The following is a 13,641-nucleotide window of genomic DNA, read 5'->3' on the forward strand; positions in this document are numbered from 1 at the left end:
AAAAACAATTAGAATGGTATTTAATTAGATTTTCAGAAATAATAAAAAAACACCAAGTCAAATCTGACTTGGTGGGTAGTTTAGATCCCACAAAATTTGGAATAATGGGTTAACAAATTAAAAATTAGTTTAGTAAGATTTTAGAGGATTAAGTTAGATTAGGTTTTTTTTATAAATAGGTGATTTTTATAAATAGGTTATTAAAAATCAGTTTAGCAAGATTTCAGAGGATTAAGTTAGATTAGGTTTTTTTATAAGACAAGTAAAGAAGATTTAAGCAGAGAACAGCATGCAAAGATGGATTTTTATCCTGGTTCGTTTGTGGTCCATTGCAAACTACATTCAGGCTTCCCCTTCTGATCTTGGGAGATTTTATTCTTCACAATCTTGAATATACGTATGATCACACACACCAATTCAATTTACAAGAACATATGACGCTTCTTTCTTGAAATCTAGAATACCTAACCCTTGGTTTAACTCTACCTATCGCCTGAGAAAACCTTTCTCGTGAAACAACACCAACCAAGATTCTTGTTCTCAAATCAATACCTCCTAGTCTCAGTGAAGAATCCCAATCTCTGTGGTGGTATGACACCAAGAGATCAATCCAAAATACATAGAAAAACAGATTACAAAAGCAAGGTATTATAAGAACAATAATGCTTGAAATATTACAAGTAAAAGACCTAAAGACTAACCCACTCACAATTCACTCAAGCCATCAAGAACATGTGAGTTAATAAAAAACAGTAATCAATTATATATCTCTAACAATCTTTACAAATAATGCATGAACATGTGAGCAATATAAGGATGAGCATAAGAATGTGAAAATCAGTATACAAATCAAAACTCAATTAAGCATGGTATCTCTCTTCCTCACACATGCAACTCTCTTGCAAAAGCAGAATGCAAAATGAAATATGCTCTCTAAAACAATCCTATACAATGAAATGCAATGCTAAAATTTTCTGGAAGTTGCCTCAATTTATACTAGGCAGTTCTTACAGTTGGATTCGTTGCAATCAGTTAAACGGTTAAAACAGAAATCAGTTATAACACAAAACAGACCCGTTAATCGATTAAGGCAACCCATTAATCGATTAACATGTGCAACATTACTGAAAATGAGACCAGTTGTAACAGAAACACTAATATAACAAAAAAACAGTTGAGTTAATCGATTAAGTCACCACATTAATCGATTAACTAGCATATTAAGATATGCGGTTCAAAAGGTAAACTTCTCATATATTATGCTTAACTCCTATACATGTTTTAGCAATTATATTATGCCTAATATGGATATATAACATGTATAATTAATGCTTGAACATACAATTAACTAGATGATATGTCTCATGGATATGATATGATAATTATAATGGCTTGAGAGACTTGCACCTAGGTTCACCTCACCTATACTCACTTACTAAGGCACACATCCGAGACTACTTGGAATAATGACTCTATTTATATATCATAGTCTAGATATGACCAATGAGCTCTAGGCATGTTGATTGTTGAGCAATCTTCAAGCTTTAATAAAATCTTGTCTTCATCAAAACATAGGCAAATCATTGTTAGTGTTATCATTGACACTTTGCACTTTCATTAGTGTGACTGATTTCATTCTATACACCATGGAACCTCTGTCTTGGCCAATCACGTGTGAGCAGTGGTTAAAGTCAACTTTGACTTATGGCAGGAGCCAATCATGCTGCGACAAGCCAAGCGGTGTAAACTCATCCATCTGTGCAAGGTTGGTTTGACTGAGCCAGGTTGGGTCTGACCGTGCCAGGCTGGTGTCCAGGCCAGCTCAGCGTAGCTTGGTCCACGCTAAGCTGCCTGCTTGAGCACCTTGAGTTTGACTTATTTTTCTTCTTGGACCATGAGTCTTTATTATCTTTTCTTTTTCTTTCTAAATCCTACAAAATACATTAAAGAGAAATACAAACACAAATATACAAGATTGTGATATTTTATCCAAAAAGTATTGTTTTAAGTTGATTTTTCTCAATTATGCTTAAGATAACTGCCATAAAAGTGTATGAAATTTAGATATGTTTGGCACTTATCAGTCATCTCGTTTAAAAAAAGTAAATTAAAAATGCAAGTTATTAAAATATTTAATGAGGTGTCTATTTCATATTGTTGACAAAGATAATGACATAGAATAACGAGTATAGAAGATTTTATTTTGTAATATCATGTTGCCCTTCATCTTCATCGGTAAAAGTCTTATCATTAGTATAATTATTTTGTTCGGTAAAGTCTATAAAAATATCATAAAATTTTATGTTTTTATCAAGTAGTCATTTTGAACTATTTTTTTCTAATTATTCCTTAAACTTTAATTGTTGATAAAATTGATTTATGCATAATGATAATAGTAAATTACACTAACACCCTAAGTTTTAGTGAAAATACACAAACTACCTTTCCATTGTTTACACCTACAAAAAAACTAGATTTTTATACATACATTTACATTGGCTACCTCTGCATGAGAAATAAGTGTAATCTTTTAAACAAAAAAAAATGATAAGTGTAATTAAGTTAAACAAAATATGATATATTGTAGAGACAAGTGAAAATAGTATAAAAGTCAATACATTTTAATTATTTTTTGGTTCATTACAAAATGCATCAATAATTTTAAGGAGATATTGTTTAAATTACTCTTACGTTATATTGTAACGAACAAAAAATAATGAAATGTATTGACTCGTATATTATTTGTACTTATTTCCATAATATATTAGGTTTTGTTTAACTTAATTGCACTTATCACATTTTTTTGTTTAAAAATTATATTTATGTGTAATATGTGTTTAAAAACCATGGGGTTTTTGGTAGGTATTCAGTGTAATGTGTGTTTAAAAATCATGGATTTTTTGTAATAAAAATCTTCTATACCCACTATTCTATAGTATTATTTTCTATAAGAAATATGTATTATTTTTTATTGGTAAGAAATATAATAACATTTATAACAATGGTTATAGAAGATTTATATTTTAAAAGATAGATAACAAGTATTTAAACCATGTTCAGAATAATGAAACAGACAATGTGGGACTTAATTCCCAACAAAACTAGGTGCTACAACCATAAAAGTTAGCTCGACATAAAAAAATCATTAAAACTAGCTTAGATATCAAGGATGGGTAGTAAAAGTAACAGCGACATTTTCTATGTCTTCTAGGAGTGGATTGTCTTGGTTTTGAGGCACTGAGAGTTGATCAAATAAGGTGACAAATCCTTTTGTTAACTCTAGAAATCATTGGTGCCATTGTTGGAACCCAAATTTGTATTTTGTTGCTCATATTTATTTGTTTGATTTTGCTGAAGCAAACCATAAAAGCTTGTTATATCCAAACTTCCCCTCAATGTTTGATCAACTTGGAGTGATTTGGTAGAATTAGAATACTGTGATTGTGAGTCATCATAATGTGAATGTTTTTCATCTTCCTCCAGTTGCTCTGAAAATATATCTTCCTTCAATGACCTCTTTGGACTCAAACCTGCTTCAGCTGTAGTCATTAGGGCTTCCAATGATGTACATACAGACTAAATTCATATCCACTTCTAGAAAACCTTTTAAGTGTATCTCATACCTTCGATTACCTTCATCTTGAGATGAACTTGGCACTACTACATTTTTAACCTACGATAACGCCTCTATTATCTATGGTTTAAAATTGTGGTCTTTTAATACATTAGTCCACCATTTTTAATAGTGATGTTTTATATAGTAATATTTTACAAACATGTAATGCAAACAGTTTGCAACCATTCTTGAAAAGGAATGAATAACAAAATTTCTGATTTCCTTTATATAGAGTATGGTTTTAAACCATTGCCTATTAAATTATAATAGAGACAGGTATTAATCATTGTCTTTGTATTTGACCACGGTTTTGGCAAGTGTTAACCTATCATGAACATGCAATTAAGATCATCTCCCACAGTGGATCTTTGGAATTTGTAAGGAATGGAAATTTTATAAATTTCAAAATTATTTAATTAAAAAATAATTAAAAATTTGGACCATTAAAAAAAGTTGGTGTCATGTGTCAGTATATCTATCTAGTACTATACTCTCTAATACTTTAGAGGATTTGCACTCAAGTCCTTTGAGTGAAAAAGGAAGTCCTTAAAACCACTATTATTTATAGGTTGTTGCATTATTATTAACAGACAAAAATGTACAATATACTATTTATACTTACTAAAATGTAATGAAAATACTATTGTACATGTGGACCCGTATTCCTATTGAGATTGATTGTACACTAATTAAATATATAAAATTTTGAAACAATGATTTGTAGTAGACTATATTCAATCAAACTAACTTTCTATATTATTTCTTGAAAACATAACTTTATATTTTTCTTGCAATAAATTGTGCGCACAAATTTAAAATCTATATATGAAATATGAAATAGCTATATGTGCTTTAATTTATTACAAATATATAATAGAAGATGATATAGAAGTCAAAACTAATCCTCAATTGTTAATGTCAGGTATGAAAGGAAAGACAATAACATTACTAACACGACACCGTTTGATGAAACAACTTTGCCTCCTAAAAAAATTAATAAATATTCGTCTGTAATATCTCGTGGCTAACTTAAATGCTAATATTTAAATTTTGTTGTAAATGCAAGTTTTTTGATATGTTATTGTTATTCGGTAGGAAGCGACAAAATGAATAGTTGTGATGTTGTAGGCAAAAATAAATGTACAGTAAATAGATATTAAAGGAGGTGTCACACCTTTTGTTTGTAAAATCATATTTGATGTAGAATGTTAAATACACAATTCATAAAATGTTACACGTGGAAAGTGAAATATAGACATAAAGTGTGAATTTGCCAAGTAGTTATTAATGTTTTTTGGTTGGGACATTTTTTTATATGAAATGTGATTTTTAAAGCTAAAGCATCTTTTGCTCGATTAATTACAAAATTTTGAAAATATATATTTTAAAAATGTGATTGAATCCTAAATAAAATATGTAGTATTTTACACATTTGAATAATATTAAAACATTCTCAATTTACTATGTGATTGAGTGGAATTCAAAATTACGTGCTAAATAAATAAGTAACGAAAATTTCTATGTAACCATATTCAATTATGTAATAAATGGAATATCATAATCAAATGGAATGTTGTTTAACTTGTTATCTTTTCATTTATTGTCTATTTACGTGGTTGACAAGATCACGATTAATACCAATTAAGTTAACCCTGTGCAATAATATCATTAATTCAGCCTATATGCATTAATATCATTAATTAATACCATTTTACTTTCTGTTTGTATTATTTTCGGTTTGGAATAGAGAAGTGTTATAGAAAAGGATAATCTTGGAATTAAAAAAATTATGTTTATTCACAATTACTTTTCATTACTTATTCACGTTTTCACTTTCCATAATAGTAAAGATATTATTACCATCAATGGTTAATTATACATAATTAATAATATTTTAAAATATTTTAATTTTGTAGATTTGTATAAAAATAAACATGAATTTTAGATGAGTAATAGATCTTGAATGATTATCTAATAAGTTCATAATTTTGTTTTATTTTAAAAACAAACTAGTTGACGGTTATCTTGTAGTCAATTGAATCTTTATCTTCTTCAACTTATGTTTGTTTCAAAAATATATTTTAAGATAGAAATAATATTTTATTATATTATTAAAGCATTAACATATTTTTAGAATAGTAAATTTTCATTATATATGTTTTATAAGTATTTATCTATAGATAAGCATTTTAACTACAAGAAATATGCCATATATCTACATACACTTAGTGACAACAAATAAAACAATAGGTATATGTATTATATACCTATGGACATAAAATAAAATATAGGTATAGACATAATATAGATACAGATGTCTAGATTGATAACTATATACATTAGTGACATAGTATATTCTACATGTATAGATATATTATACCTACACTTTAATGATGATTTCAACCCGTAGGTATATGTATATCATAATTATTGGAATCTGAGTATAAAATTCCTTACTATATTTCGAAAGTAAGAGAGTTCGCGTGTTAATGTTGCTTTCCACAATTACATTACACGCTCAACTTGTCTAACTTCCCAATTAGTCAAAAAACTATTTTAAGATTATAATATCTTCATAATTAGATATGTAAATTAATTATTCTATTCATTTTAGAAGCTTACTCAATTCTGATGGGTTCTGCTTCCTTTCCGATTATGACGTGACCTTGAGGAATATGTAAAAAGAAGGACAATTCCCTTCTTAAATAACCTCCACCCATATAAAAGGCCTTCACTCCTCTACATTCAGTTATTTCAATACCCGGAAAAGAGCATTCTTTAAAATCAAATATATTATTAGTATTATTATTATATTAATTTTATTAATAATTTGTGAAAGCTAAACACTACCTCTAAAATTGGATTGAAACAATATGGAATAAATGCTAAATTCTATCATTCTCATTCCACATATACACATATAAGACAACAAAGGGACATATTAGATTTGTGTTGAAGAGATAAAGTTAATACAAAAGTAAAAGTTATATGTGAACATGACTTTTCATATATTACATTCCTACTGAGTTAAAAGTAGAAGAAGATCCATTAATAAATGCATATTGAAAAATGACTATTCTTCTTCTTTTTTTATTTCTCCTTCACTATGCCAGAATAGCAAAACAACAACGTTTAAAATTATGGTGTTTTCTATGTGAGCGCAGTAGTACTTAAAGTTATATCCAACGGCGTTTTTTGTAACGCTGTAGAAAGTAGACATTGAACAACGCTCACTGAAGCAATCGTTGTTAAATGACTACTTCCTAAATAAGACAATATCTCTCTCTGACTTTCTATCAAACACATGTAAGCATGTCCAACTCTACCACATTTACAATAGATTTGTTAAATCACCAACGACTTCAACTACATTCAACCTCAACAAATTCCAATATTATAAAATAACATATGAGTAATGAGATTTTACGCAAATTGTTCATTCTTTCTCCTCCAATGTTCACCATAGCCAAAAACCTAGAACACCAAAACTGTATAACTGCACAATAAATAAATATCTCACTATTAGTGAAGAGATAAATAAATAAGTTAAAATAAAATAAAAATTTACCTTATGCTTGAAGAGAAAAACCAAAAATCGATAACTTCACTACAACTGCATAACTTCACAATAAGCAAAGATCATACTATTAGTAAAGAGAGAAATAAATGAGCTAAAATAAGATAACAATTTACCTTATGCTTGAAGAGAAAAACCAAAAATCGATAACTTCTTGAAGAGAGAAACTAAAAACAAAAGAGGAAAAAATGTAACTTGTGGAGAAGAAGAATAGTAAGAGAAATAATAAAATGAGTGATATGTATCATTGTGTGAGGTTTTGTTTTTGAATTTGAAAAAATTTCTACTCACTAAAACAAATGTTTAACAACACTTATTGAAGAAGTGCTATTAAATAGACCTTTAACAACGCTTTCTTCAATAAGCGCTGTTAAAGATAACACCTTTAACAACACTTATTGAAGAGGTATTGTGAAATATATGAAGTATGACCTTTAACAACGCTTACGTCAATATGTCAATAAGCGCTGTTAAAGATAACACTTTTAACACCGCTTTCTTCAATAAGTGTTGTTAAAAATAACATCTTTAACAACACTTATTGAAGAAGTGCTGTTAAATATATGAAGTATGACATTTAACAGTGTTTGCTTCAATAAGCGATGTTAAAGATAAAAAAATAACACATTTAACAAAGTTTTCTTCAATATGCACTGTTAATTCTCTTCTGTCTTACATTTGACAACATTCAACACATAAGTACGGTTGAATGGACGTTGTGAAATATCAATTCTGACATAGTGCTTCTTCTTCCGTAGCATCTTCCATTGTTTCTTCTTCGTTTCTCCGTTCAATTCCAACTTCCGTCCAACACCTCCTTTCAGTACCTCCTTCAAGTCTCCCCTAATCCCTAAGGTAACATTACTTATTTGTCATAATAATGTATGTTGGGTTCTAAGCTAACTTACTTATTCAGCTTAATGTCCCATTTTTGGTGAATAGTAGTAATACCTTTCAGTCACGTTTTCACTTTGTATAATAGTATAGATATTATTACCATCAATAATTAATTATAAATAATTAATAATATTTTAATTTTGTAGATTTATCTAAAAATAAACATGATTTTTTAGATGAGTAATAGATCTTGAATGAGTATCCAATAAGTTTAAGATTTTGTTTTATTTTAAAAACAAACTACTTGTTAGTTTTCTTGTAGTCAATTGAATCTTTATCTTCTTAGAGTTATGTTTGTTTGAAAAATATATTTTAAGATAGAAATGATGTTTTATTATATTATTAAAGCATTCACATATGTTTAGAATTCATAGTGAATTTTCATTAAATATGTTTTATGAGTATTATGTATTGATAAGCATTTTAATTTACTGATTAATGTAGTTGGCCTTATTTATTTCATAACATTTTGTTCCTTTTAGTTTTGATTGGAAGAATTATGTTATTAATATTATCTTGATTTTGTTTTTTTATTGCTTTGATATATTATCGTTTGATCCATAACTAAACAATGTAATTTATATCTCCTAATTATAATTTATATATTCTATTATAATTTCATTCATAATTTCACATTGTCTTTCTTTTAAGCCAACCTCTATAAAAGATAGACATTCTTAAGTTCCTTTGGTGGTTATAGATGGACAATGGAATTGGTTGAGAAATTATGGCTAATCACACACTTGAAAGTGTAGTGATATTTACGGCTTTGTTCGTTAATATTGGATTACTAAGTTAGCGTATTGAGCTCGTTCTGAGTACATGATATAGTAAAAAGCATTGGGTATGAGACAACTCACTTTGGTGAATTTTTTTGAACTATTAGATTTGTTGAGAGCCTATGGTTATTCACACACTTGTAAGTGTAGTGAGATTTAGGGCTTTGCCCAATGATATTCAATCACTAAGTTAACATATTGAGCTCGTCCGTTGGACTTGGCATGATAAAGATGCCCTGGGTCTGAGATGACTAACTTATGGGATATTAGTTGAAAGAGAAATTGAGAAAAAACTTGAATAGAATACTTAATGAGCTTATTTATGTTAGTGTTCATTGCATTCTTGTAGTTGGAGTTGGAGAAAAGGAAAAGATATGGTGATTGAAATGTCATTGTAGATTTGGATAGGGGCGACAATGATAGTGATCCATCAAGAAGCCTCGGAAGGTTTCTTAAGTGGGACAATATATTGAGGATTCGTGTTCATTACCTGTACGACCAAGATAACCCTAAATGTAAACTTAGAGGTCTTTGACACCCCTCTGTGCATTTCATGATCAATAGATAGGATTCCTAAAACGGACTGGGCTTACCACACAAGCACCTCAAATAGAGGTACTAGAAAATAGAGATAATTATTACTTGCCATTGTTAGGATAATTTGTACTCATGATTGCTTTCCCATTGGAATCTTGGCCTTGAGATTGGTTGGTTGAAAGATATGTTAATTATAGATTTGAATATGCCATTTATAAGACAATAACTTCATACAATATTTGCATATGGTTGACAATGGTCTATTAGATTTGTGTTATGTGTTGTGATGCTTTGATGTTATCGTAGTTGGTTCTTACTCTCTTCTGTGTCTTTTATTTTGTCTGTACTAGTATATGATCAAGTTTGTTGCAGTTGCACTATGGGTATACATTGATGGTAATGTAGACTAGAAGAACATAGATGATTAAGTATCTTATCTACTTTGGAATTATTGGCTCTAATATAGGAAAACACCTTGGTCTTTATGAACTAATTTTTGTGTAAGTCACATATTACGAAAAATATTTATGGAAGATTCTTTTTGCAATATGATGTTTTTTAATTACATTGATAAGATTAAATTAAGGATCTTTAAAGTTGCATAATTCAAAAGGGATAATTATATGGATCATGTTTTTGAGTTTTAAAGTTGAATGTAATGCCATATTTTTGGAGTTAAAATAATTTTGGATGTTTCTGAATTATCAACTTGTCACTCAAAAGGTTTTAATTTTACTCTAATGTGTTTGCAGCTTCAAGTTTAACTTTCTATAATCTTTCATCATATTTTTATAATAAAGTCCTAAGTTCTTAGTTTCAAAAACATGGTGTTACAAATTAAGCCTTTCTCGCCTCTCCTCTCAAAGCTACTCAAGCATCATAGAGTTGTTGGTCATTAGATGCTCAATCAGCCTTTACAATTTATAGAATTCCTCAAGACTTTGCTGATGAATCACCGCCATCACCATCTCTCTCAACATCGCGGGGCTCGTTCCTCTCCCGTATATTTCCTTTCTACTACTTCATTATCAATAATGAGTATGCACACTAACCGAAGTTAGCCGATTAAATCTTTTAATCATTCTTTTACATGATTGGCCCAACCTAAGACATCTCCCAAATGAATACTTTTTGTGGGGCCTGATCTTACGTCATCACGTAATAGAGGAATAACATCCTTACCATTACGAACCATCACTGAATTACCCTAGATGGCCACATGGTCAAGCCTCTTACAATCAGACGACCGTGCTGCTTGGTATCATGTAATCCTTTATTGGGTATTTCCCTAATCACGACATCACCGTCAGAAACCTTGCCCTAATAAGGCGCAAGAACAAAATTAATTGCATAAGTTTGTTGATTTAGGCACCGAGCTCCTTACTTGAGCCATGGTCTCTCCCAAGTATGAAATACACTTCTCACCCAAGCTAGGGCTATTTCCTAAGCAATCAATCAATAAAAAACAATCAAAATTATTGCCTGTCTCTCGTCCAAGCGAGAGACTGTCGCTCACGCGACAAATCCATTAAAAACTGGCCGAAATGCCCAGAACAGGCAAAACGCCCGTCTGGCCCTCGCCTAGGTGAGAACCACTCGCTCAAGTGAGAGTGGCTCGCCTAGGAGAGGCTGGATCGCCCAAGCTAGGGTGGTACAGTGGCCAGGACAACTCCCTCGACCTTTTGAGCCAACAGATGGAATATCTCCATTGTTTTCGATCCCTACGCGTTTTAGTTTTTTGAGTGATGTTCCTACATGGTTAACTACCATATTACATGATATTTTAATCTATCCTAAGGCATACAACTTAAGAAATTATCCGTACTTAATCCAGGCACGCAAATATGTGATTAAGTATGGGTTTCTTAATACACAAATATAACTTCAAACTTTTGAGATAGTTTAGGAGATCCAGGTGTCATATTCAGACAACACTATGTCACGATGTATTCTCCCTCACCTTAGGTTTTTGAGCGATTGATTCGCTTTACGTGAATGATTAGGTTGTCCGACTTCGAAAGCTACAAAACTAAACACAAAAACAAATAAGTGATTTGTGAGTTAAATTTTTACATGATAACCCTAAGGGAAATACATCGTTTTAACCCATTTATGAACTCAATGAATTTCATCCATCCGGTCAATATTCATATTCTTGAACCATCCTTTATCCTTGAAAGTCTTGTTCATGATTTCCGTCGTTTTCAAGGTAAGATTTTAATAAAGTTTATACTTTTATCACCGCATAGATTTATACTTTCATGGAGACTTTTTAGGTCATACTTACCACTTTGAGGTAAGTTTCTTAATCAAAGTCCATACTTTTAAATCAATATCTCCTAAGTAGATCTTACCACTTTAAAGCAAGTCATCTTAAGTAGATTCCATATTTTGTATGATAGTTTTCCATGGTCATTTCAACACATTCTTTTCTAATCCAACTACAAGTATTGACATTGTTGATCTCTCACTTAAAACAACATCATAAATCAAGATATCATTTATTAGTCTTACCACTTTAAAGTAAGTTAACTAAAGTAGATTTTACAAGTTCCATGATCATTTGAACACCTCCAAACATAACAACAAAGGTTAATAGGTGTTGGTTTCATAGTCATGAACAACATAATAAAAGTTAGCATTTTTAAACCAAAATCTCCTTTGTTAAACTTACCACTTTAAAGTAAGTTAACTAAGATAGATTCAACAAGTTTCATGATCATTTCAACACCTCCAAACATAAACACAAAGGTTAATAGGTGTTGGTTTCATAGTCATGAACAACAATGAACTATCTTTTCAACAAAACTCGTCCAACTTATAAATATCTAACTTAAAAAATGGCAAAATTAATTCTTTCTATCTTGTCCAAGGCTATGTTTTCTCAAGCCAAAAACAAGTGAAAAGATTCAAACTTTACATGGTTCAAAACTCCTTAAACGTTCCTTTGATTTGATAATCACCCCCTTTCACCAAAATCAACAAAATGCATACCTTTCAACACTAAAAACAGCCTCATGAACATAAAGAGTTCATGGTTTCAAAAACAACTTTCTAAGTTCAAGAAAGCACATATTTAGAGTTTTGAGCATAAAAAGAGTTAGGAAGATTGTTAGAAAATTTTAACGGTTGAAAATATTCATAACATATATATAAACATCATACTAAAATTTCATAAACATCTAATTATTAGACCTTAAGATATGAAGAAATAAAAAATGAAGAACTACCTTGGAGTTCTTAGAAATTCAAAAGTGAAGAAGAGCGAAAATGCCAAGGGTTTTTCTCTAAGCTAGGTGTTGGCTTTTAAGGACAAGAAATTAGATTTGGGGAAGGGAAAAACCTTCCAAAAAGTGGATTGTGTAAGAAGTAGATGAGGGATTTAAGGAATTTTGTGTAAGAGGTAGATGAGTGATTTAAGGAATTTTGTGTAAGAGATGTGTACTTTTGCTTGTTTGACAAGTAAGCTTCACTCTTGAAAGTGATGTGACCCCTTCGTGAAGACATTCTTGATTATACCATGCCCGAGTATTGTCGGCTAATACTCGACCAAATATTAAAAATCTCTCGATTTCGGTTTACGATTAGAATTTCGAATCACGGAATTGAGAGTGAAAAATATTTAGATATGCGTTCTGGACGAACTTGATATCTATATTGACTCGAAATAATATTTCGAAGCCAATGGTGCAATTGGAATTCAATTCTGAGTTACAGAACTCAAAAACACATTATTGTTAGGTATCAGTGGTTACAATACACCTAGAAGGGGGGTTGAATAGGTGTCGCGGTTAGAATAGCCGCTTTTCGAAACTCAACAGTTTATGTTGAATCACCCCTAATTAATCGATTATAGGATGAAGATAATCGATTAATTTGAACAATCTTAATCGATTAACAAAAACAGTTTTAATCAATTAACAGAAACAATTTTAATCGATTAACAGAAAGAAGATAATCGATTAACGCAACAAATTTAATCGATTAAACAGAAACAATAAGCTATTATAGAAAACGATTAATTGCAGAACAGTTAACCGATAATGGAATGAATACAGAGCTTACAGATTGTTTATCAGAATAGCATCCAGTACAGCAAATGAACAGAATGTATCAATTGAATTCAATATATCAATTAATCGAATGAAAACAGTAAAGAGAGAGAGAGAAAACAAATCCTGCAACGCGAATTTTTATCCTGGTTCGTTTGCTGTCCACTGCAAACTACATCCAGG

This window comes from Lupinus angustifolius, chromosome LG04 (genome assembly GCF_001865875.1).
Source record: "Lupinus angustifolius cultivar Tanjil chromosome LG04, LupAngTanjil_v1.0, whole genome shotgun sequence".
Classification (NCBI taxonomy): Eukaryota; Viridiplantae; Streptophyta; class Magnoliopsida; order Fabales; family Fabaceae; genus Lupinus; species Lupinus angustifolius.